Consider the following 26,989-nt stretch of genomic DNA (forward strand, 5'->3'; position numbering starts at 1 on the left):
TCTTTCTTTCTTTCTTTCTTTCTTTCTTTCTTTCTTTCTTTCTTTCTCTCTTGAAAAAGACACCAAGGTACAAAAGAGTAAAATAATTTGCCTTTTGACATTTATCTATGCTTGAAAATTTGGGAAAACTCAGAAAGCTAAAAAGCTAGCTGTTGTCACCCAGCATTTCTGCATCCTCCGAGTTATTGCATCCCTGTAGTTATTAATGTCAGTTCTTTTTCTAACATCATTCAAAAAACCAGGTGCCAATGGTTCCCATATTCGCTGGGTTGGTACAGTTTCAAATTGGAGCATGAATATCTAAGTATGACAACCTCCATACCCCTTCCCCACCTCACCCCCTTTCCTCACCTCCCTAATTCCTCCATTCTACTCCTTCTTCTTTTTCCTCTTCCTTCAGTGGATGGGAGACAAATAAAAATACTTTAGCAGGACCCTCTCTGCATTTTTATGTTAACCTGAAATTACTGAGCCTGTATCCAAAACTGTATGACAGCTCTTTGGGAAACTCCTCATTTTTCCCATACTGTAGAAAGACAATCCTGTTCAGGAAGGTCCCTCTTCCTATATCTTTTCCTTCAGATATTTTATAATTACTCAAAATAGACACATTTGCTATATAAATAAAGGGAAACAACCTAAGTGTCCACCAGCTGGTGAATACACAAAACATGTGGTGTGTGAACAGAGTGGAATACTATTTAGCCATGAAAAGAATGAACTCCTGTTATGTGTGACAACAGGGATGATCAGGAGATCCTGTTGAGTGACATAAGCCTGGCAAAGAAAGCCTTTACAACCTCACACACAACTTCTAAAGAGGTTGATCACACAAAGGTTGGGGTCACCTACTTTTACTGTTACAGAGGTGGCAGAATGGACAGGGCATGGAAAATGGTTCAGTGGGTAATGGTTTGAAAGCAGTAAGCGGTTCCAGTGTGTCAGTACTTACTGTTGAGCGAATCACTCTGAACACTACAGTGACCACTGATGGCAATACTCTCCCATGTAGTTTTTCACTACATAATGGTTGTATCTTTTCAGTTCTACGTCACTTTAGGCTATTGCCTTTTTTATAATTATTTTTATTGAGAATTTCATGCATATATATAATCCATTCTGATCAAATCTACACCCCATTCCCTCCCCTCAAATTTCTCTCCTATCTTCTCTACCCTTCTGCCCTCACCCCAGCTTCATGTGCTCTTTAAAAAAAAAGAGCAAATGAAGACCCCTTAGTACTACCTGTGTTTGATGGGTGTCGGACCAACTGCTGAATTTGAGGAAATGTAAACCTTCATAGTTTAGGACTGGCCCTTGACCAGGAACACACTGAAGCCATTCCTAAAATCACCTAAACACAGGGAAACCAGAAAGCCTGAATTTTAATTCTTTGGTATCCAAACCATCTGACTTTTAGTTTCTTTTGCTTCCTCACCTGTCTCATCTTCAGGAATGAGGACAATGGTATCACATGGTTTCCACGGAGATTACATTAGCTAATGGTACACAGCAAGTGCTTAGACTACCTGGTACATACTAAGTGCTCAATAAAGATGAGTTTTCACATTGCCCCTTGCCAAAGAATATCACCTTAAAAAAAAACCTCTTAACAAATATTCAAGTAAAAAATACTCAAGGCAAAAGTCTGAAATGGGAGCAGCTGCCTAACCATTTATATGGGTCTGACTGGCTTACTCTGTGCTCAGACCACATGGGTGACATGGGAGTTCTTTGTGTGATGGCTTTGATCAAATTCAGTTCCAGACTTTGCCACACTCTTAGAGTCTCAATGGGAGAGACTTGGGGTTCCAACTCATCAGACATGCTGGAACTTCTCCATCGCATCCTCTCCTTGTAAGAAGCCATTGCAAGACCTGTATGCATTTGTTCCCTGGGCATTCTGGTGTGTTTTGCTTTCCTTGAGGAGGTCACATATCAGGGTCATATCAATGCCTACCACTCATATCTTACCACACCAGGATATTAGACAAATGCCTGCCTCTTCAGGTTTTTTATTTCTCCCTCTTCTGTCTAGCTTTTTATTTTTCCCTTTGGAACCGTGTGTATTTTTAAGCCTCTTCAAATTCTAGATAAAGTAAAAAAAAAAAAAAACAAAACAAAAAAAAAAAAAAAAACTAAACCAAGAGATTGAATGGCTTGAAGCACGTGAAACTGTAGAATTAGCTTCTTTCAATCGGCTAGTTTATGGTGAGGTAACATCCTACTCATTTGATCTCTTGATTAACCTTGGGATAGGCTTTCATTGGGTAAGTGTTTCAGAATCATTTTTTGCTTGTTTGTTTGTTTTGTTTACTGTTTCTCTATAACAAAAATCTTTGGGAGGATTCTAGCTCCAGGGCCCTGGAATGCCTAGTAGAAAGATGACCTCAGAGAAAGTACTCACCACAGGGTCAAACGAACCAGGCTCATCTCTGAAACATGTCTCCCAGAGAAGGAAGGAAGTCAGATGGTCCAGATCTGTAGTTTAACAATTTCTGTAGTGGGCCACTTAAGGAGTCAAACAAGCATTGATGATGTCATTCATCCCACCAATCAAGTGAAGACAGGTCCTAAGGTCCTGGACCTTGTACCATGGCTTCCTGAGGAGACAGCCACCAACATAGAGAAGTCAGGTATTAGTTGCAGCTCTGGGTAGACGTCTTTGCTACATGGAAGACTAAAGAGAAAGCTGTGCTGCAGCAATCAGCAGAAGGGCAGAAGCTTCTTGCTTCAGCAGACCCTCGCTTACCTGGGAAACCCAGCCATCCTACCTCTTCAGAAAGCATTTTGGTTTGGCTGCCTGCCGGTGGGTGAGCTCTCCTGGCTTCTGTCTTCCTTTGCTGGGTTTCTTCCCTCCAGAATCAGCCTTTTTATTTCTTTCAGTGCTACAGGATTTCCCTTATGGATCATCCATCCCCAGTGGATTGTCCTTTGTCCTCACTGAGTTTGTCCTCTTTGAGTTTTCGGAGGGCTAAGTACAATTTTGTGCCCCTCCCCCAAATTAGGCTGTTTTCAAGAAGTGTCCAAAGAAACACAATATTAGGTGTAGCAATTCACTCCTTTTTTCTTTTCTCAGAGTGTCATGTCCCCATTCTAAAGGTCAAAGCAGTACAGTGTGTTCCGAAGGGTCTGTATCCCATGTTACAGCTCCTGAGTGAACACACAGACCTTTTTTGTCACCCACAACATTTCCTCTGTATCTTCTCTGGCCACCAAGCTGCATATTCTGATATCTAACATCATAGATTAACTTACCAGGTTTAAAAATTGACATCATTTGTATTTTATAATATGTGCATTTTAGAGAATACTTTCTCTCAGTACAGTGCCTTTAAGATTTGCCTATATTGATGTATTAATTGATTGTTAATTCCTTTTTACGTGCTAAGTAACATTCTATTGTTCATTTTGCTTCTCTGTCCTCCTGTTGACAGGTATTTGGGTAGTTTCCTATTTGGAGTGATGGATTGTAAACCTATAATTAAGATAAATAAATCCTGTTTGAAGGACAGGAGCCTACCACAGAGGGCCTCTGAAAGGCTCTACCCCACCAGGTGATAGAAGCAGATGCTGAGACTCATAGCCAAACTTTGGGCAGAACACAGGGAATCTTCTGAAAGAAGGTGCAGATAGAAAGACCTGGAGGGAACAGGAACTTCACAAGAAAAGCAAGGGCACAGGGATATTTTCTGAGATTAATACTCCAACCAAGGACCATTCATGGAGATAACCTAGAACCCCTGCACAGATGTAGCCCATGGCAGCTCGGTGTTCAAGTGGGTTCCCTGGTAAGGGGGACAGGTGCTGTCTGACATGAACTCAGTGGCTGGCTCTTTGATCACCTCCCCCTGAGGGGGAGAAACTTTACCAGGCCACAGAGGAAAACAATGCAGCCAGTCCCGATGAGACCTGATAGGCTAGGGTCAGATGGAAGAGGAGGACAGCCCCTATCAGTGGACTGGGGGAGGGGCAAGGGAGAAGAAGAGGGAGGGAGGCTGGGATTAGAAGGGGGCGAGGGAGAAGGCTACAGCTGGGATACAAAGTGACTAAATTGTAATTAATAAAAAACATTTTTAAAAAAGAGGAGACAGAAAAAAATCCCATTTGAGATTCCAACCACAGGAATTTATGCCCAAACACTCTTTTTTTCTTGAGCATATACCATAATTGGAATTTTTAGGTTTCCTGTGACATATTCCCCAAATAGCCATTCATTTGACTCAAACCTAACTTGCAGGCCCAGCTTGCAGTTTCTAGGGGGTATCAGGAAAAGAATAAAAAGTTAAATGGCTGCCAGAAAGCAATATGACATTGATATAGAAGAGGCCAGTTGTCCTCAATGCTGTGAAGAAAGGTGGGAGAGGGAAGGGTGGGATTGGTTTACCCTGTGAGATTTTAACAACCAACGCAGACAGGAACTACATGTATCTTTAATTGGATCTTGGTTTAAACAAACCCAGCTATCAAATATAGATTGGGAAAGTTGTATGAGAACTGGGTTTTAGGAGATATTAGGAAATACATTATAATTATATTAGTTGTGGCCCTGGGAATGTCATATAAAAATATTCTCAATAAATACTTCCACTGGGTGTGGTTAGAGGTGAAATTCCCTGATATTTGGAGACGGCTTTTAAAACCATCACCAAAAAGAGCACACGAAACAATCGTAGGTGATTCTATGCATCCACAAACCTGTGTGATGAGCACAGCTGCTTATGAACAGCACACGCTTGATTCACTGCGGGTTTGACAATCTGCACAATAAAAGTACAAGAATTACTTTGATGAGCTAAAATAATTTGATTTTTTATTTGTATCCTGTTTCACTCCACAGAAAATGGCTCTTTTATTTGTTCCCCTCTTTTCTCAGCACTTCCCTCGGTAATGGCAAAACCCGGAGCCGGCAGTGACATCCTAAAACAAGCTTGCACTTAATGAACGCCCAGTTTACAATATTATCAACCTAACCGACAGCTCCGCAGAGGAGACCATTATCCAGTGAGCCTCTGTGCGTTGCAAGGTAGGAACAGGAGCATAGATTTAGATTTCAATTTACAAACCTTTCTGCAGATGGTGAAGGTATTTAGACCATTAGGAATTTCCAAGCCCTGTCTGCCTGTCTCGCTAACAGGTTGCAACACTGCATGAAGTTTATTTTACACAAGCAATTTCCAACACAATTTTCTAATTATGAGTATGAAACAAGAGCTTCACCTTCCACCACCCTAGTGATTCATTGCCTTCTCTCTGCTCAGCCAAAGGACCTGGTGTCTCACTCAAGTAAAGGAGGCGTCTTAGCTTCACATTGCTTCCAAGAAGTCCAGCTTGTTGCTCTGAAGGGAGGTAAAGCTTGCAGTCAGCCCTCACAGCCTCCTCAGACTGACTGGCCCTCTCTTCTGTGTGCACATCCCACTTTCCCACTACACTAAGACACTGTGCTGTCAGAGCATGCCACGGCTACCTATCTGGAATCTTCCATGGTTGGTGGACATGAGGGCTTTACTGATTAAGACACCAGGGTGTGGAGGAATAGAGTGGATTAGGGTCAGCCTTTGCTCAGGGATGCCGGCTGTTTAGGCTTGTGCGTGGAGGCCTCTGTGGGTGAGGAGGAATCCTGAGGTGGATTCCAACGATGTGAGTTGCGTGACCTCAAATGAGCCACTTCACATTTCTGAGCTTCATTTTCCTTCAGTGCATGATGCGGGAGTTGAAGCAAATGATTTCCAGGATTCTAATAAATTCTAATGGTGAACTCAAAGCATAAGCTATATGACACTTGAATTAAACACAAACATGTTTGACTAAGTATGGGAGTTTGTAGTTATATTAAAAACTTTGCAAGTGAAGGACATACTCTACTCATTCCTTCATGGACATATTTGTTTTGAAGCTATTAAAACCTTCCATAAAGCCTTTGGAGAAAATCAATCTAAAAGTCTATAAAATGGGTCAGCCATGTAACTGAGTGATAGGGCGCTTACCCAGAGTGCCCATGGCCTGTGTTCAATCCCTAGTCTATCCTCACCAAATAAAGAAAAATCTGCAAAAATATTTTTTGTTTTCTTAACAAGGAAATGAAGGGGTCCTGGTGGAAGGTGATGAGCGTGTCAGATTTCTCTCAGCAGCAAAAGGCCCCCTAACAACCTGGAGGATTGAATCAGCAAGCCAGCCCATATCAGTCCAATGCATGGGGCTGAAGCATCTGGTAAGGACGGGATGAACCCGGTCCTATTCAGAGGTGTCCTTGCCATTGCCTAACCACGGATGAGCTGCTTTCATCTCTTACCTACTTGTATTTACAAATTCCCTCTCACTGTCCCTAAAATTCTGCCCTTTTATTCTGTTATTATTAAGAGCAGACAAAATAGACAGAGGCTGTGAGGTTGAATAGCTGTGCACATTAGTCAAAACAGACGTTTGAGATGGCAACAATGGCTCCCAAAGGTGGTTTGTTTTACTGCCTTTCAGAGCTGGGCTTCTCCCTTACTCCACCTTTCCTGTCTTCCTCAGGCTTTGTCCCAACCAGCTCCTCTAACCTGACCCGGGGAAGGTCGGCTAGAGGTTAGAGGCAAAAGGCCCAAGAGACCCCGGGAAGGAGCCCAAATCAGGCTGGCCTCCTGCAACGTCATTCAGAGGTCATGGGTTTCACCCAGCTGATTTTCATAGATTTCTGCATTAAAAATTAAGATTATACTACATTTAAAACAGATTGGCAGGCTGCTTAAAATTCCTATAAATAATTTATCAGCCCATCCATTCTGACTTCCTCCAAATACTATCTCGGTTATTTTTAGTGCAAAATAAATCACATCTAACTACCGAGCTCAGTGAGGATGGAAGAAAACTGCCACCACTATGCCTCTTAGCCAAGGAGATGGTGTTAATTATCTTCATATTTTAGTGTATCAGAGAATAAGAGCCAATATGTGGTCAAATTTAGTGGTAAGAAATTCCGCCCTTTTATTTTATTTTATTTTATTTTATTTTATTTTATTTTATTTTATTTTATTTTATTTTATTTTATTTTATTTTATTTTATTAAGAGCAGACAAACAGTATCCAAATGCAGAAGACCGGTGAAGTTAAGGCTACGTTAAGGCTAAATTTGATCTCCTGTAACTTGCATTCCTTAATCCAAGCAGTATTAACTAAGCTCCTCTTCTGGAGTATAGCAAAGGAAGGCAAGCCGGTCTCCACATAGAACTCTCCTGGATACTGTTGAGCAAATTCTTTGCTTAGCATCAGAAGCTGTGAAATAAAAGTTAGATCTGCTGGCTAGCCAGAGGCTCTCGCTGGAGTCTCAAGGTGCAGGAGTTTCTATGCTAGAGTGGCTCTGTCACCATGGGAAAGGGGATTCTTGCTCCAGTTCCTAGCAGAGAGCACCTCCTCTGGGGTCCTTCCAGCTTTAAGGGTGAAGATGAAAGGGCAGTCGTGGGGGCCGGCACTGAAGCACAGAGGAAGGGAGATAGCTTGAAGCCAGCAGGTGCCCATGGCCATCTGGGTGGGGCAGGTGGGTAGCACGGGTGAGGTGGAGCCCTGGAGAGGTGTGGGTCGGCGGTGTTAAGAATGTGTTGTTTGCCACGCCGTGGTCTTGGAGTGCAGTTGGAGAAGGTCGGGGTAGCAAAAGCACGTGGTGTTTATCTGCTCCATTCCCTCGAGTATGGGGCGTCTTGAGGGTGGGTCTCCTGAGTGTTTCGGAATGCACGTCCTCTGCTTCTAACACAGGACATGTGGACCCCAGGTCAGCTCAGTTCCTCCTGGTACACAACAATCTTCACCTTGCTTTGACTTCTAATACAGAGGACACACAGCTCCTCCATCCTGTTCCTTAGGTGGAAGGGTCGAGGCTGAGCCAGGAAACCATCCAAGGAAGGATCGGAACCATCACCATGCCCCCTGATGACCCATCCTACTACTGGTCCACTGAGTTGTGAGGTTTGTCCCTGTGACGTTCCTCATATTCTCCTCCTAAAAGATCTCCCTCCCATGGCCTGCCCAAGAAACCTACCCATGTGTGAATTCACTGTGGCTTGCTTCTGAGCTCCTTGTTCATGAGTTAACATGTCTAAGTCCGGTGCATCCCCCATACAAGTGTGACAATTATTTAAGTGTGACAATACTCAGAACACAAGTAGATCTAACTGAAAATATTGGACTGTGAACGCAAAACTCCAAACTCCCTGCCTGGATCCGAGCTTCTTGATGGGGATTCCGCTCTCTGTCCTGCTGGCTGTGTGTATGTCTTACCCAGAAGGGAAGCCTAGATCACTGGGGGGGGGGGGGGGGTTGAGAGTGATGGAGAGGGAAGAATGCTGCTGGGACATTCTAAAGTGTGACAAGCTGAAAATAAGGATGTGGAACCAGAGCTACACCCCGGCAACCCCTGCGCCAAGCACCTTCAAAGACTTTTTTGTGTACCTGCTTGACCACCATCAGCATGACAAGCGTTGGCATAGTACAAAGGTTCATGAAATACAAACATGTTAGCTCTGTCACTCTGCCCTGACAATAGCCCACCCAAGTGACTTATTCTCTGTTAACGGATTGAAACATGGGGATTTAGCAAGACTAAATGATTTGTCCCAGATTTGTCCTGGAAGAAAACCTGAGAGCCAAACCCAAGTCTTACACACACCCCCCCTTTTTTTTTACCCATTTGCATGTGCATGGGTTGCTCACTGCACAGCCTTCATGGAAGCCTGCAATTCACCAATAGCAGGTGTTTATGTTTAAAAGTGACCTCCCCCTCCCGACAGCCTTGCTTGCTTCCTCCCTTTTAAAGGATCTTCTCACAGCAATAAAATAGTAAGAAGCAAAACGAATTAATGATTTTGTAACGGAATGCTTTATTTTGGAACAATTATAGTTCGAAAGAAATTACAAAGCTGGGAAGGGAATTTTTAATCTAAATAGGAAACTAATGGTTGTCTTTGGGTGTATACTGTGCAGCTTAGGAGGTTGCTTTGTGCTGTGGGATGAGGGACTCTGCGGGGTTTGGATAGGAGTGGCCACATGGAGAACTGGGCCAGGCTTCCTGCAGGAAGTGTCATTTGGACTGACCCGGAAAATATGCGAAGGGCTTCTCTGTGCAATCGCAGGGCGGAGGAAGCGTTTGGGGAAGCTGACTTGAGAAAAGCAGCTGTGGTGAGAAAGCACAGGGCAGGCTTGAGAAAACAGCGAATGCCCAAAGGAAGGAAACTGGGAATATTTTTAATCAGCTTCGTCTCCCAGCTCTTCTTTCTGGTGTGCTCTGTGCAAAGGTCAACATGAATGGACAGAGATGGACTCGGCCCCTTGTCGTGAGCACCAGCAGAAGTGGGCTCAGAAGTCTGAGGGCCAAGAAAGCCACTGCTTTGTCATTTTCTGGTACAGAAACCCGAAAAGACTTTCTTTTATAGAGTAAAGAAAGTATTTTCAAAGTTTCTCTTGAAAAGTAATAAAGCAAGAGCCAGTAGTACTGAGTGCTAAAGAGTGTGTCCAGGAGGTTCTTTCTTTCTTTCTTTCTTTCTTTCTTTCTTTCTTTCTTTCTTTCTTTCTTTCTTTCTTTCTTTTCAATTTCTGATTCTCTGTGTAAATTTCAAATGTCCCTGCATTACCAACCGCTTCCAGGCTTGCAAAACAACCACTCCACAAGGCAGTTGAAATTTAAGATTTATTTCTTATCTGTCTGTATGCACACATTTACACACACACACACACACACACACACACACACACACACACACACACACGAGGCCAGAAGGAGTCAGGTCCTCTGGAGCTGGCAGAACAGGTGGTTGTGATCTGCCTGACATCCTTGATGGGAACTGAACTCGTCTTCTAAAAGACCAGTGAGTGCCCTGAACCACTGAGCCTTCTCCCTATCTCCAAGCTAACTTAAAATTAAAAAGAAGAAGAAGAAGAAGAAGAAGAAGAAGAAGAAGAAGAAGAAGAAGAAGAAGAAGAAGAAGCATTCACCAAAATGTACAATGCAGATACTGCTGAGCCTGCTACCTGCCAACCCCCCGCTGCCCCGTCTCAGGTGCCAAATCATAGTTCTTTGATTTTGTTTTTACGTACATACTATATCTTGCAAGCTGATTTTTTTCCTCTTTGTTATTTGTTACAAGAAATGGTGTACAAACCTCTCTTCTTCGAAACACATAGGACATTCCATGGTCCAAGCTTCCTACGTTAGCCTCACTTTTGTCTTAGTAGTCATGAGGCATATTTCATCTGCAGAACAGGCTAAAGGCAAACGGTATAGAAAGCATTCTAATTTACTTGTAAAGTGTTGTTCTTTAAGACAATTTGCAAAGGTGTGTTCAAGAAGACCAATATAATACCATCAGGAAAACTGAATTTAAGTAACACTACTACAGAAAAACAAAAACACAACCATATAGATGAATTAGAAAAGAGCAAATTCATTGTATTAACTTTTAAAAAATGGATCATTCCTTCGAACAGTTCCTTCATCTCACCCCAAATTATTATACCTAAGCATTTTGGAAACATGTTAACAAATATTTTCTGAATGGTTACTTGTATACACAAGTTGTGTCCTTTTACTAAAACATATTGAATCTATATGTCACTATCCAAATCACAGCACCCTCAGAGTAACTACTCAAGAAACGTTTGTTATTGTGTCTGTTTACACTGAGTTCCAAAGACAGGATGTTTTCATTTTTTGAGACAGGGTTTCAGGTAGCACAGGCTTAACTGAAATTCACCATGTAAATAAGGATGACTTCACTGAGCTGCTCATCCTCCTGCCTCCACCACCCCAGTGCTGAAAACATGAGTGTACAACAAGGCTGGAGATGACACCTAGAGCTTCCTGCTGCGCTACTGGCTGAGCTGTTGCTCTAGCTCCAGGGAGGAGTATTTTTAATCGCAAACAAAAATACAAATATTACCTTGTTTGTAATCACTCAAGGCCATCTTCACCTCAAATTTGAGACCCTAGTTTCACAGCCAGCACAAGTTTTAGTTTTGAGTTTAAGTTCATTCTTCTTAATGACTTTGTTTTCTTGTAACTCTGTCTATGGGTTCTTGATAACAAAATATTTATGAGTTTCCCATCAAGTAAAAAATCACTGGCACAGCTTTCTTAGTTACCACACCCTGCCTGATTCAGGGTGTGGGAGAGAAGGAACCGGGACCACAAAAGACATGGTCCAGGCTGCCTCCCTCACCTGCTCAGCAGGTGGCCCCAGGTGAGTCTGGGCTTCTGGGCCCAGAGCTCACTATGCCTCTTTGTTTGATCGCAGGTTGCTTTCTCTGCCTGTTTGTTCTGCTGGTTTGGTTTCCTGTCCTGTCCATTAGTCATTTAGTTTTTCTTTGTTTGTTCTCCTGTGAGTTTCTGCTAGCTGCTTTGCACCTCTGCACTGGGAGGCTAACTGTCCTTTGTACCTCCTAAACTCCTTTGTGGTAGTGTCTGGATGTTGTTAGACACGTGTGCATGTGTTGGGGTACACAAGACAATGTTGCAGAATTCTCCTGGGAGGAGGACAGGTTTGCAGGAACAATGGCCAAGTCCCTGGGAAAGAAGCAGCTCTCATAGGCATTCTAGATCCCTGCATACCAAAGGACTTTCCAAAGGAATCTGGACCATGAATCTGGATGCTCTTTAGTAACTCTGCAGTCCTCTCTCTAGCAATTGTTACTATTTGTACAACAATGCGAAGGTTCTTGTGAGTCTTGTAACTTTCATGAACTTCCTTAGACTTTGGGGTTTCTCTCTTCCAGGAAGGGTGTTTAAATATAGAGGTAACAGCTTCACAACATTTGATCAGGTATAGTAACAAAAAGGCTAGGTTGAGACCAGAACTCCAGTATTCCTCCTATGTAGGGATACTGGCATACAAACAAATTTTAGCATTCAGAGGTTGTCCTTCCTGAGTTTCAGCCATCAAAGCAAATGTTCCGCATACGGTGTGCTTGTTTGGCCTGTTCCAGTCCCATGGTGCAATTGTTTCCCCCTCTCTGACTGCTTTCTCCTTTCATGTTGGAATTTTATTGCATAAATACTGTTTTGGATAATATCTAATATAGTAAGGTGAATTTGGAATGGAGGGAGGGAGAGAGCATGAGTCATGTACTTCCACATCATGTGACTTAACTCATATATTCCTACACTGATTTAAATGTAATAGTAAAATTAATTTTCTTCACAATCATTAATATTAAAAAATTGCAAAATTAAAAAAATGCAATTCTGATATCCTTGTTAGTTATACCTAAGCCAAGTGTTCTTTTTTATATTTTACATTTTCTATGTTAACCTATTTTCCTAGCAAAACTAATGTTTACATTTATCTATAGGCACATTTTCTTCATTTTTCTCCTTTAAATTCCTCATGGCATTAAGTTAGGACAAAAGCAAGTGAGTCAGGCCAACCCATCCTGGAGAAGCAGAGGCTGGGGAATCACAGCTCAACACTGCCTGAGCTACAGAGAGTAAGTTCGAGACCAGCCTGAGCAATTGAGTGAGACCTTGTTTCAAAATAAAAAACAGGGGCTGGGGCGGTAGCCTGGGTGATTGAGTTCCATCCCTAGCACAGAGTGAAGGAAGAATGGAGGAAGGAAAGAAAGAGGAAGAAAGGAAGAAAGAAAAGAAGAGAGAGGAAAAGAAAAATTAAAAACAGAAAGAAAATTTAACAAAGTGACGGGACCCACAGATCCTCATTGTGCCAGGCGAAGCTACAAAAGGCCCTCTCTTCCAGGGTCTGGCTCTCCAGTGCCACTTAGCACTATCATCACCACATGGGGAAGTTCAGAAGACACAGGGAATAGAAAGTATGCAGATATCCTGGTTGAGACAATCAAGACAGCGTGCGTAAAACTACCAGAGGAGAAGCCACACACCAGACACGGAGGTGGACCGCTGCTGTTGGGAAGTGTAAGTGAGTATAACACCGCCAAGACAGGCCGAAGAACTGCAGGAGAGAAGTTTCAATGGAGGAGGCCCTGACTAAGTCACTGGGCTCCTGAGAAGGTGAAGGTTTTTATGTCCTTCATTAGTTTTCTTCCCCTCTCAGTGGGAAGCTAGGGAGTGCCATAAGCTACTGCCTCGGCCTTGTTATCACCCGTATATTGGCAGTGGATGGGCGGGGGGGGGGGTAAGGCAGGACCCCCGCTCCCCATCTGCACCTGCAGGTTTTAGAACACCCGCCTGTTTCTGATGCTGACACTGAAGGTTCATGGGATCCTGTCCTAAATACAAAAGGCCCGAGAAGATTTAGATCTTAGGTACGTAAACTCCATTCCACCCAAAAAGACTGTAGTTAGCAATGATAGCTTAACTCAAACAAGTAAACAAACACTATGCTTTCAAGATGGTTTAATAAATATGCAAAGTGGGTGCTGGGCTTCTAATTTCCAGTCCCGTGGCAAGCATCACTGATAGATCATGAAGTCCTTTCTTGCTGTGGTCTCATTCCCCGTCCTCCTCAACCCTCCTCCAAAGCTCCACAGGAAGGCCCTACCAAGTGGCTGGAACTGGCCCTGAAAACAAAGGTAACCTTATCTATAATGATGAAAACAAGTCATTCAATTTGCTGTGCCGATGTCCTACAATACCATAAAAAATGAAACAATAACAACAACAACAAACCAGCATCTGTAAGTCACAGAAGAAAGAGTTGGTGTCTCTCAAATGTCTCCATGATTACCCCCAGCCTAACATATCGAAAGACTGGTTTGTGAAGGCTCACATGCCGGGTAAATGATACATAACTAAAAGTACCTCACTGGAACTCTCTAAAATATTGTCAGGGTGACAAGACCATCATTAGAAAGACTTTTTTTTTTTTTTTCCTCCACTCATCCCCAAAATCTTTATAGGAAAAGCAGTGAGGATAGCCCAACCCTCAACTCAGTGATGAGGAAAAGTTGGGAGCGAAAATGTGGGTCAAAACTGAGGCCTGGCTGGGCCTTTCTTGGCATCCTTCAAATCGTTCTCAGAAATGATCCCAGCCTCTCTCCCTTCCAAGTACCAGCGCGGTCTAGCCTCTTGACAGTGTCATCTGCACAGTTTGTGCCTGAGAATTACACCACGAAGTTATGGAGTCCTCATGTTTCAAGTGAGCTTACAATTGTATGTTGGCCTGCATTCCTGGATATCCCAGCCCCTTGCAAGCACATCTACACAACCTTTGTGACCCACAGGCAACCAGTAAACATTAGACATGTGACCGCTTGCTAGGAGTGCCCCAATACCATCTCAGATAGTTCTTACTGTCTCCACTAGTGTGCCGCCATCAATCCCCACTTATAAATCAGAAGCCAGGGATTCAGAGAAATTAAGTCATCTGTTTCCTTCATACAGTGATTAAATACATAAACATGATTTGAATGTCGATCGCTTTAGCGCATGCTGGGTACTGAGTCCAGGCCTCCTACACACTACGTTAGCGTTTTAGCACTAAGCCACACACTAGCACACCCAACACTCCCATCACTGTTGTGTGTATGAAATTTTCCATCTGTGCTTCCCAGGGCTCATGTGTGGCTGGTGAACATCAGGAGTGTGGCTGACCCCTGAGAACTTTGTTAGATTTGAGTATGGATAGGTGATTAGATGCTGCTTCCCTGCCTGGTAGCACTGCCCACAGATCCAAGCATCAGGGCTGGCTGTGTTTTGTTAACTCTGTCTTGTTACCCGGCTGGGGTCTGGCAAAAAGCAAGCATATGACAATGCTCTCGAATGAATCAATAACTTTAAATCTGTGTACATAATTCACACAGCGATTCTGTCGGTAAGGCACCACCTTTTGGAAAACTCCACCCAGGTTCCTTACATTTTGCTGCCTGCTCTCAGCAGTAGATACAGGATGGTAATAAAGACAATATGAGTTACCAACCCCTTCATTAGAAAAATAATCAAGACGAACTTTAGCAGAAAATTTTACCTACAAATCACTGGTCATCTAAAGGACAAAAAAATTTTTTAACTTTTCATCTTTTTCCCATGGAGAAAATTAATTCTTACTTGATATAAATGAGCTAACTGAATTACGTGTTATTTAACCCTCATCCCAAACATTCCAAAATGTGGTGGTAAACTGTTTCTTATACTAAACGTTTGTAAGATGGTGATATCCACCACGATGACCAAAGGAAAATTAAGATATAGTTTATGTGTATGATTTAAAAAAAAAAATCTCTTGAAAAGGGAGATATATGTATGGGGTTGTGGAAATGGCTCAGTCAGTAAAAGGCCTTCCAAGTCTGAGGCCCTTACTTTGGCTCCCAGAATTCATGTAAAGCAGTTGGGAAAACAAAATATCATGCCCTTATGATCTCTGTCCTTGGAAGATGGACAGAGAGATAACCTTGGGACTCTCTGACCAGCCACGTTAGCCTACTTGCTGAGGACAAAGACAGACTCTTTCTCAAAGGGAGGTAGGGGAGAGCGTCTGAAGAATGACACCCAAGCTTGTCCTCTGGCCTTCACACCCATGTGCATGTCATCCATCCACACATAGGCACCTTCACACATAAAACTTGTACATAAAATAAGAGAGTACTGCAATGCATCATTCTTCGAACTGCAGTATGCCAAAGAACTGGAGTCACTCGTGGATCATGAACATGGGGTACTACAAGTCACCTTATAAACAGTTTCAGCAGGAGAAATCTATATTTCTGCAGGATAAAGCAAAGTCGCCATTAATTTGAGATGTTTTTCAGGTGGGACCATTGATAGCTAATGTGTCCTGTACACTTGGCAAAGGTACTGGGAAATTCATTCATGCTCACATTCATTTGAGCATTAAATTTCCACAGAATAAGTGACCTCTAAGTTTTTGGTGGGCATGAAAGCCACCAAGGAACTCGCCAAGAATGCAAACTCTCATCTACTTATATTTACTTGCAGAAATTCTGAAAGATCTAGGGATCTTCACTTAAGCCACCTCCCTGCAATTTGGGTCCACGAACTGCCTTTTGAGAAATAGTGATAGATGTTTCCAAGGTAACTGTCGCACAGAAGCTTTGCTGGATGGAGGCTGTCCATCAAGCTGTGTTTGGGTCAGCTCTCAATGTGGACAGTGTGGCCACTCTGGCTCCATCACTTCCTTCCACACCAGCCCATTTTGTTTTGATTCCGGGAGTGAGTATTGAGCCACCGATTTAAGTCTACTCCTACTGCCAAGGGAAGAACATTTCAGAGGGAAACCCAGGACTTTGTTTGGGAGAAATACATTTATCTCTTTCCCCACGCTGTCTTTTTAGCTTGAATGTAAGAAAGCATGCAGTCCAGATACTGTGGGCAACTACTTTACAACCATGTAGAGGGTCACGCTTGGAATAAAATTTGCAGAGCAACGAGGCTGCTGGGATCACAGGGACACTGTTAAGCCAGATCAATCGCTCCAAGAAGTCTGCTTCAGACTGTAGACTTCTCAGAACACACATCAACACATTCTTTCATTCTTTCAAACAGTTTGATATTTGGAAGGAAAAAAACCCACTTAATTGATATAGGGTGTGTTTTTAGGTTTTATACAGCCTTTTTTTTTTTAAAAGTAACTTTTATTGTTCAATCGGCCTCCTTCTGCTAACCTAGGCCTAGTCCTAGAAGCTTCTAGCCTCCATATCATCTAATCTAGGCCTAGAATGTTTCCAGCCTCTGAGAATTCCTGCTGAATATGTTCACCCTTTCTTATTCTTTCTGAGCTCTGGGCTGGCTGGTTCAACTCAGGTGTTCTGGCTCAAACTACTCTCTCAGCTGACTTATTCAATCTGGCTTCTCTCTCAGCCCCAGAATTTCTCCACTTGGGCCTCAAACTCCAGCAATCTTTTCTAATCTTCTGGCTTCTTCTCATTCTCTGGCTCATGCTGCCTTCACCTGAGTTCTCTGTTTGCAACCTGTCTCTATTACTGTCCTCTCTCTCTACTACCCCTTAAGTAGCTCCACTTTACTCTCTCCTCTCATGAGAGTTGGGTGTATCCTATTCTGTCAAGTCTTTCTCCGATTCGTCACTGTTTCTGCCACTCAATTAGACATCGATTTCAAGCATATGTGCTTGAAACTACAAACTTCTACAAACTAACTTTACCTTCATTGTTTGGGATTAAAGGTGTGGACCACCATGCCTATATCTAAGCTTTTCTTTATCTGAAACTTGCTCTATACCAGGCTGGCCTTGAACTCGGATCTGCTTGCCTCTGTCTTCTGGATTAAAGGTGTGTCTGTATTCCAGCTCGATCACACAGACCTAGAAGGTCTTTGGGTGTGGTCTCTTGCCAGAGCAGCCTTGTTCTGAATTAAAATCCTTCTACAATTTTTCCAGCATTGAGTTGTGTGTTCAACATATTTTCCTGTCTTCTCAACAGGCCTTTGAGCATTCTGTGTGAGCGTCATTAAGTCCATGCTACCCCTACCCATCACTTCTTCTATAACGGCTGCTGCCACATCTGTATGTTTTCTTTCTCATTAGAACTAAACAAAACCATCAGATTCCCAAGCAGTTGTCTTTCTGGCAAAAGAGCTCTACTAAAGACCTGGAAACATATTAAATAAAATTTATACCTTTAGAGGAAACAGCCCCTCCATCGGCTAACAAAGACTCTCCCTTTCAGGCTCTTTCAAGAAGTTTTATTCTTGGTGCCCTGAGATTTTAGGTATAGTCCAAAAGCAATTTGGCATTCATCACTCATTGGCCCCTTCATGCAATGTGGTGTCTCATCACTCTAAAAAGATGCAGATCTATTAAGAGCCACAATGAAAGCTCAGGAGGAGTACAGCCCTGGGCCTCAGTAATGGCTAAACAGAGGAGCCAGTCCACCAAGAAACTCCTGGACTGCTAACCAGGACCTCCAAGAAGCAGCAATTGTTACGCTTCCCTGTCCTACAGACAGCACAGGGAAATGTCTGCCCCATTTTTCTCCACTCACTTAAGAATATAAGAACAAATAAAGTGAGGAAAAAATATCAGTCAGAGAAAATCAACCCAGATGCTCCCCCCACCCCCCATCACCACCACCAACAAAAATCCAGAATACTGTGAAAGAACTTCTAAAAACCTCCTAATTCCTGCATGGGACACTGTGGGGTTGGAATGATTTAAAAACGTGAAATATTTGCACTGATCTCTCACTTTCCAAGAAAACTGTGTTCCTCTGGAGAAATGTTGTTACTAAACTTATTTGTTTGTGCATTTATTTAGCTGTTGCTGTCTGATTTATCCCTTATATAATGTTAACATTCTTTGAAAATGGGCAGATGGACCTTATTCAAGTTCTGACAGTAAGTCTTTGTTATTGTACAAACGGCTTCTGAGGTATTTCATTACCATTCGCAATCATCCGTTTGCTTCTAGCTGGTGACATTTGGAATAGTAAGCAGGGGACATTCTTTGTGTCCAGTGAGTTCATAGAAAGTTAAACTTACTTTCGACAACAGACTCAAGCTTAGCTACCATAACCCTCTTCAGTTACTGTGTGATGTGTTTGAACAGTATGAATGATTAATGAAGGCTAAATAGTCCAGTTTCTATCTTAAAACCTTTTTGTTAACTGCCAGAGAGCTGAGTGACTGTGAGGTGATTTCTGCTCAAATGAGTATTTATGCAATCTGATGCTTGTTCTCTGGCAAAAAAAAAAAAAAAAATTAATGTATCAGCTGCTCATTTTCAAAAGATGTAAAAAGTCAGAAACTCTTCCTGATGCCTTTTCCCATCCACAGACCAACACCAAGCTCTGTGGTTCTTGCCAGTTTGGCACCAGAAAGCGAACTTGGCTTGCCTGTCTGAACGCAGTGCATGGTTGCTTTCTCCCAAGGAAACCAAGATAAAATGTGGCAACTGGTAGCATCCATTACAAAGGTCCTGAAAGTGCTTCACAGTTTTCCTGGACCAGAGTCTGGGATTGCTCCCAGAGGAAGGCCACCACCACCCATGAGCTAAGAAAAAACAGTCATGCCTGCCTGGCAACTTGCTGGAGGGAGGGAGGTGTGTGAAATGCTCTGGTGTTTATGAGTTGATCTGGAAGAGGCATCTTCAGAGATAATTCCTCTGGAAACATCTTTGGTAAAGGAGCTTAAGGGTGATGGAGAAACAGATTAAAAACCCATGTAGAGAGCTTGAAGATGACAGCTGATTGGATGAAAGGAAACTACATGGGTGAAGGAAGAGGCTTTCCAGGACACAGCACAGCCCAGGAACACAGTCAGAGCACATACTACATGAAGCTGCTTTGGCTTATTGTGTAGTGCTGAGCCTCAAACTCAGCCCCTCCTACAGCCAAGGCAAGTGCTCAACCACTGAGCCCTTCTATCTTTAAACACACTTTACATTCTTTCTTTAGCCATGCTTTAAATGCCCTCGTATTTATATTTGTAAATTGATGTCATTGGAGACATTACTTGTGACATGCTTGTCAACCCAAATCCTCCAGAGTTCAGATGCATAGCAAGGGATGTACATATGTATGTCCACCTGACATTCTCCTTTAAAACACAAAAGGGATAAAACCTTTATTCTTTCTCGTTTGGTGGTCTGTTGGATAGGAACCATTTAAGAGTTTCCAAATAAAGTGCTTTAGCACATCTGTAATTAATAAGCCTGACGCTAATTTTGTATCATTCTCTGTCATCACTTTTCCCAGTTGTGTGTTGCTATGGTCAACCATTTCCTTTCAAAACGGAGGAAGGGAAGTGAAATTAAACTAAAGTTTCCTGAAGAGAATTCACAGGTCTACTTCGTTCACTTGGCGATTTGGCAAACATGTTACTGTTCAGTTATTACATGTCCAACAGTGACCTGGGCATTAGAAGCACAGGGATGTTCATGCCCAGTCTTTTATATAGCATCTCTCTATTATAGAGAGGTGAGTTAGGATGGTAGCAATTGATCATGGGTATTAACCCAGGAATGAAGATAGTGTCCAGGATAACACAATATATATATCCATATATATGTGAGAAAGAACATATAAGTAGTGGAGCCAATGGCTTGTATAAATTTTCTGAAGGTGTGCTTAGCCTTCAGTGTGAAAAATCTTCACCCCATAGCTCCTCTGTAATGCTTAGGGCCAACTCACAAGGTAAGGGGTAGGGCAGGAGTTTCCTGGGTCGATTTTCTTCGGTCTGGCCTTATAGACAATTGACATGGATATCTAGATACTTCCTGGACCTTCCTCTATTTGTCTCCATAGGTAATTCCCAGGATGCCTGTGGAAGGACTAGCCATGCTCCTGTTGGCAGAAAGTGTTCTCCGGATTCATGCGGCATTATGTACTGAGCTGAGTGGGGCATGGTACCTCGCTTTTACTTCTTTCAGGAACATCACATCTTAATGGCTGGCCTCATGGGCTGCTGGTTGGAGTCTGCATTTGGAATAGAACACAGTGTAATATTTGGCTTAAGGTCACCTTTCGCTGTGCGGCAGGACACGTGGACAGACTAGCCAAGAAAAATGGCACATGAACCCAGCACACAGAACTATAATTAGACATTTTCTTTAGACTCTAGGATGCTGTCGGTTGTGGTGTCAGCATGAAATATTCGTTTCACTTCTGTTGTTGTTTTGAGATGAGGTCCCCACTATTTTCCTCAGGTTGGGTTTGGATTTCTCTGAAACTGCAGGTAGGCTTCATCACACCTGCAAAGTGAGGTCATGGATGACCTCACCAACAGAAGAAAGCCCTTTACATTTGTTATTTGTCTTGTCCTTGTGACAAAACACTTGATAAATGTCATTCAAGGAAGGAAGGAACATTTTCCTTTGGCTCACAGTTTGAGGGTACAACCGTCTTGGTGGGGAAGTCACCGTGCTGCATCCACGATTAGGAAGCAGAGAGACACGAGTTTGTGCTCAGCTTGCTTCCCCCTCTTTGTTTAGTTCAGGCTCCTATTCCACGCGATCGTGACACCCACTTTCAATGTTGATTTCCCCCACAATCATTAAACCTTCAGGTGCATGTCCATTGTGATTCTAAATCCAGCCAAGTTGATAGTGACTGGCTCTTAAGTTGAAAGGAGGCTTGAGTTTATATACAAACCTTTACCCAATAGCATAGACTGTAGGTTAGGGCCTGGTACTCGGTACTCCAAACTAGCCTGGAACTTGCAGGAGTTTTCCTACGTCAGGATCCAGTGTTGGTGTTTGGGGGTCTGACTGTGAAAAACAAAGAGTGGGAAAGAGTGGGGTATGACAGATTGTCTCAGTGCTCAGAAACACACTGTTGAGAAAAGGGGTGGGCTCGAGGATAGAGACCCCTTAGGAGGCTGCTGAGAAAGACCATGGACTGGAAAGGAAGCCTTTGCATGAAAGAACGATGGCTGAACAGATGAAGTTATCAAGCCTCACTTCGGCTCTGTTCCCATCTGCTACAAGCCATGTGTTTTTCTGAAAGCTCTTTCTCTTTCCCTCGGCCCCAGTTTCCACATCTGCAGCACGGGAAAAGAAAAGAAAGTATCTGCCAGCTATAGATGTGAGATTTGACTGATATAGTCCCTGTGTAGGCAGCGCTTGCCAGGACTTCAGTACCACATAAGGGCAGTAGTGCAGGCCATCAGCTGTGCCACTGAGCCTCAGAACACTGCTGAGATTGTCCCGTTAGCATTTACCCGATCAGCTCACAGAAACTGGGGAAGGTTTGCCGAGCTGCAGTATAGTGATGTAAGATTCGCATCTCCTAAGTGGCAAAATGTTTGCGCAGTCTCCATTCTTTTCCATTAATTTCAGCCTACACTTACTGAGGTTTTTAGTTGGCTTCCTTGTTATTATATGCATATGTGTCTGTATTTGCTTGAAGTCTGGTTTCTCCCAAATCTCACACTCTTCTACAGCTTCAGTGCTTTACGATGCTGGTCAGCTCTAAGCCCCAGTACTTTCTCCACACACCCTGGCTTCTCTGTAGCTGTGCCAAAGAGTTCTTAACTTTACTTAAAAGTGTTGCAATGCTATGACCGTCAACCCACAAGACTGGTTTTCCAAGCACCACTCTAAATAATGGTCATTTTATTTACTCTGCAATCTGGGCAATGCACATAGGCCATGGAGTTGGACAGGAAGGAAGGAATAGCAAGATGTGTTTCATGCTTGGCCAATTCTTAGTCCCTTTGGCAAGGTCAGACTCCTTCTGAAAGGCTTCCTACCTTCTGTGGGAAAAAAAAAAAAAAAAAAAAAAAAAAAAAAAAAAAAAAAAAAAAAAACAGTGAAAAGGCCAAAGAGAGTTATTTATCAAGGGCCTCCTCACACAAAGTCCTCTCTCACCTCTGAGCCCAGATTAAGCTTTTGAGAGGAGAGGTGTCAAGGTGCTCTCAGGGCCTTTGACATGGGTACCACAATCATGGCAACCGTGTCATTGTCCCGTCCTGTGGCTCTATACTTTCTTCCTTTGAGATGCTTCTCCTGCCAGAAGCTTTGGACACCTAAAGTTTGCCTATGTGTTCTTCAGGGCAATGATGTTCTGTTGAAAAGCTATGGGATTGGTATCTGGAAAGATGTTTTGGGCCACAGAACTAAAATTGGTCTCAAGTGTATTATTCCACATGATCTGAAGGTTGGAGCCAAGGAGGTCTTAGGCCTGTGAGTCTAGTAACTTAATAGCCTCACGGAAAATCTAGGTCGGTTGTACTTTTCTTACAGGTGGTAACAGTATCTAGATGTCAAAGAGGGTCACTCTTCTCTGGACCTATCTTTAAAAAGCTAGAGAAATCCTTCCAGCAGTATCCAGAGCAGCTGGCCCTTGAGTTTCTGTGACTGGATTTCTATCTTAGTCTGCTGTTGAACCAATCGGTGGCCAAGAGGTCAGCAACTTCTCAAAAGTGACTTCCTGGTGTTGGTAAGAGGTGTCAGCTCCACCACACGGCACAGTTCCCAGGAGCTTCCTTCTGCAAACAAAGAAGAGCCACAGTGGGCAGTGCCCTCGAGTAACCACGCCCATCATGACATCCATGGTTATACAGATCTGCCTTTGAACCCCCAGCTCCGACACTTGCAAAAGCAAACAATTTCACCACCCCAAAGTTTAGCACCCTCCCAGGTAAAAAAAAATCAGACTTTAAAAAAAAAATGAAGCAAAATGATTTAGTGAAGGACAGCACATGGAGCTTGGCACATGTTGGTGGCTGGCCGCCCACTACTACCTCATGCCTCCTCCCCTTTGGAAAGATCTCAGAGAACAAGTATCCATGGGAACCGGGGATTTCTCACCCTTCCATGTCTCTTTGGCTTATCTTATGCTGCCTTTCCTCATGATTTCTGGTTTCCAAATACTGGGAGGGTTTTCAGAATCTGATCATTAATGGTTATTAATCCAACTATTACGATGACTGGTAAATACATAGCCTAAAATAATATTTGCCCCAAGTTTCTATCTGTTTGTTTTCTTTGACCCTGTAATGTGGCCAGTTGGAGATGCTCCAATTAAAGGTAATGAACCAATTTATTCCCTTGCAATTTGTTATGTTTAATAAGTAAGAGCCTTCCTTGCCCTTTGTCCAGTGAGCATACCCACACATTAATCTTGATCAATTGCCAGCAAGCATCTAATGAGTGCCTTTGTTGGTGGAGTTTAGGATGATCCTTTGCTCTATTTACCATTGGTGGAAAAAAATGTAAGAAAGGAAAATTCATGTATGTTGTCACTCAGTGAGATTCCTGCTGCCCTGAGAATGAGACAAGTATTCTGTTTGCATAACAGAACACAAGAAGGGCTAATGAGGATGCGCTGGTTCACATTACCATTAACACACACACACTTTCAAAATTGAAGATTATCTCTACATGTATGAGCTGTAACGGCTCCTAGGTGAAGCCTAGGGGAAAAAAATATTTATTCTGCACTAGAGCAGAGTGGATGGTTTCTCGTTAACATTATGATTTCTAAATAGTATTGATTTCCAAAGAGAAATGCACTCATTCTAGCCAATCATTTATTGTGCCTTGGACAAGCCTGTGCTGGGTGAAGCAGAAGGGATTCAACTCAAAGAAGGCCTCTGGAGACTCTTGAAGGTGGCAGCTCTGCAGGCAAGAAGACGCTATGAGCATGGAAATGCAGCACTCACGGTGTAGATGGGGAGCGGAGACATCTGCCATTGTCTAGCTGCTGTGCACACAACCATCTTCTGTGGCCGTCCTTATAAACCAGTGATTTGAGACAGAGACTCTGCCAAGGTCAGCTTCTAAACTCCCAGGCTTCTCCAAGTCTCCTGAGCTGTAGAAAGTGGGAACAGTCAGAAAACAGTTGGCAAGACCAGAGTGACTTGGGGTGGTGCTTGAAGGATGAACACAGCGGCAACACAGTGCAAAGAGGAGGAGGAGATTCCAGGGCAGCAGGAACTGGAAATAACAAATAATGTCCTTGTGTTCTAAGTGTTGCCCTGGCCACAGTGAGGGGGTCTGCTGGATAATTACCCAGCATACTTCAGTGACCATTGCCAATAGCAGTCATCTCCTAGAGTCATCTCAAGAATGACATGGATATTTATATCAAGAGTGTGGATATGTGTAGGTCATGTGTGTTGTAATTGGCGTCATCTTGGGTCCTTTTCTTTTCTGGTCTTGTGGATTATAAATAGATTTTTTTTTTCTTGTTTCTTTGTATCCAACGCCCACATCATGTGACCTATTAACAGTTTTTATTTGCTAGAGTCACACCTTTCAATTTGTGTACTTAGATGTACTAAATACATTTTTGAGAGCATTTTAAAACCTGAGCAAGGCCTTGGCCTGTTACACCTCTCTGCCTGGTGATCCAGCAACCTCTGACTGCGCCATGGCAGCTTCCTGCTTCCTAGCACAATCTGACATTACCTGCTACTGTTTAAATTTTATGAATCATGCTCCAGCTATTTGAACTCCTGAAGCCTCTGGGACTATATAAATAATTACCAAGATGCAACTGTCATAGATTATAAAAGATGTTGTAAAAAGTTCTTTCTCCTATTTTTTTTCCTGTTTTTTTTTTTTTTCTTCTTCTATGAACCTTTTTTTTTCCCCCTTCAAATTGTAGGATGAAGAAAATGTCAGCTATTCTCCGGTGAAGAGAGAAGGGGATTCTTAGAATCAAAATCCCTGACATCCGGTAAGCAAACACTCCCTTCTTCAAAAGGCAGTGGGAGTGTGCCATGGCAACCTTTTCTCGGTGGGAACTCTCAGCCTGGGTCTCATGCACCCCCCCCCCATACACTGACTTCGGTGCAGCGCCTGGCAGAATGTCAATGAGGAAACAGCTAAGTGCAGGATGTCCTGGAACACAGCCCTGCTGTTCCGATGGGAGACCAAGGCCTTTGGATGAGATCTCCCTGACTGTTGTGTTTGTTCTTAAAGGTTGTGCATTTGAATTCATGTCTTTGTCTTGGGATACCTTCAACAGTAGTGTAAAGATGGAGAGAATGCCTGCATTCTCTTTCCCTCCCCAGAAATTGAGCAGACTCAGCAATTTCCCCAGCAGTCTTCTTGGTCCTTCCAGGTCCCTGGTTAGCTTTCAGATGAGGCATATTCCTAGAAACTTCTGAAATCAGCCCTGTTTTCTCATCCTCTCTCAAACTTGGCAGTTAAAAAAAAAAAAAATCTCATCTTTGAATGCATTTTTTTTTCCCTCAACCCATATGAAATACCTGGTAGCCTTTCCATGTTTCTTTCTTTCTTTTCTTTTTCTTTTTCTTTTTCTTTTTTTTTTTTTTTTTTTTTTGGCGGAACAAACCAAAGTCCTTTTTCCAAGACTTTTTTTTTTTTTTTTTTTTTTTTTAGGACCAAGTTCTTGCCATTCTGAGGCAAGAGGTTTCTGGATCAAAATGGAACCAAAAGGTGCATTTGGCACCGTTCAATCAACCTTATCAGCAGCACCCAGGAAGGCTTTCCTCTGACACAGGGGGTTTCATCTGAACACAGAGTTCCTGTGAGTCCAGCAGGCTGCATTCACAATCCTTGCGACCTGGAAACCAGCCCCAAGCAGGCAAGAGCTGCTGACCCCCACCCTTTCCTTTCTCCAGAACCTCTTTGTTTCTTCCTCCTGAACCTCCAGGATTCTTTTTGAGAATACATTGTATTTCCTTTTCTTGAAACATTTATGCAGAAATTGTGTCTCCTAAATTAGCACTCAAGTTAGGACAGAGCAAGAACCGGGAAATCATGTCTGCATTCTGCACTGTGTTAGGACCAGATAGAGCCTCAAGAATGCTTATTCAAAGAACTTGGATCCTCTCACATCCCTTCAACTGTGCCAGCCCACAGAGGCAGGTTACGGCAGGAACGGAGGACGAACTTAGCTCTTGGTTTTCTTTGTTCTAGAACCTTTATTTACGTGTTTATTTTAAGAGAGGCTTTCCAGTTGCACAGTCTGGCCTTGAACTCTCCAGGTAGTCAAGGATGATCTCGGCCTCATCATCCTGTCTCTACCTTCAAGGAGAGACACCCATCACCATATCTGGTTTTATGTGGTGCCAAGGATTGAACTCAGAGCTTTATGCATGTGAGACAAGAACTCCGCCAACTGAGCTACATGCCCAGTCTTGCTCTAGAACTTCTGAATAAAGTGGACATGGTTCAAAGTGAATAGGTGCACTGAGCAGTTCCTTGCAGCCTGCAAAATTATTGGTGTTTTCAATTGGAGCTATCAACTGCTTCCATTAATGGAGCTTGGTTGATAATGGAGAGTTAGTAGAGAGATCTCCCTCCTTTGGAATAATGGGGAAAAGACAAGCAGCCATCCTTGCAATGACTCTGGTTATTCTCATGAAAAGTAGCTATCTTTTTTTTTTTTTTAACACTTCTGAAATGAGGCCTGGGGCATCTTCAGCAGTTAGCCACTGGCTGGCCAACTATACCTGAGAAAGCCTGGGTAACTCCCATTTCCTCCAGGCTGTGCTCGCTCTATTGACTTTTCTAACTTTTCATCCTGTCGGTTCCTTTCCCAAGAAAACTTTAATTTGACTTCACAGTTTAGACATGCTAATTCTTGTCTGTATTATATTAAAGTGGACATTTTTAACATATAGGCTTTTGAAAATGGAATTCACATGTGGGATATTTTCGTCATATAT

General features: G+C 42.9%; 1 long non-coding RNA gene across 1 annotated transcript in view; it reads left to right on the forward strand.

Annotated features, from left to right (window-relative positions):
• Nucleotides 1–26,565, forward strand: part of LOC129690433 (uncharacterized) — a 29,193-nt gene extending 2,628 nt beyond the window's left edge. Inside the window, exons 2-3 of the long non-coding RNA XR_008722293.1 lie at nucleotides 24,958–25,029; nucleotides 25,698–26,565. This is a non-coding gene — a long non-coding RNA (uncharacterized LOC129690433). The remainder of the gene's footprint in view (nucleotides 1–24,957; nucleotides 25,030–25,697) is intronic.
• The last annotated feature ends 424 nt before the right edge of the window (nucleotides 26,566–26,989 follow it).

The sequence above is a fragment of the Psammomys obesus genome, unplaced genomic scaffold, assembly GCF_907164565.1.
Source record: "Psammomys obesus unplaced genomic scaffold, mPsaObe1.curated_primary_1811, whole genome shotgun sequence".
NCBI classification, from domain to species: domain Eukaryota; kingdom Metazoa; phylum Chordata; class Mammalia; order Rodentia; family Muridae; genus Psammomys; species Psammomys obesus.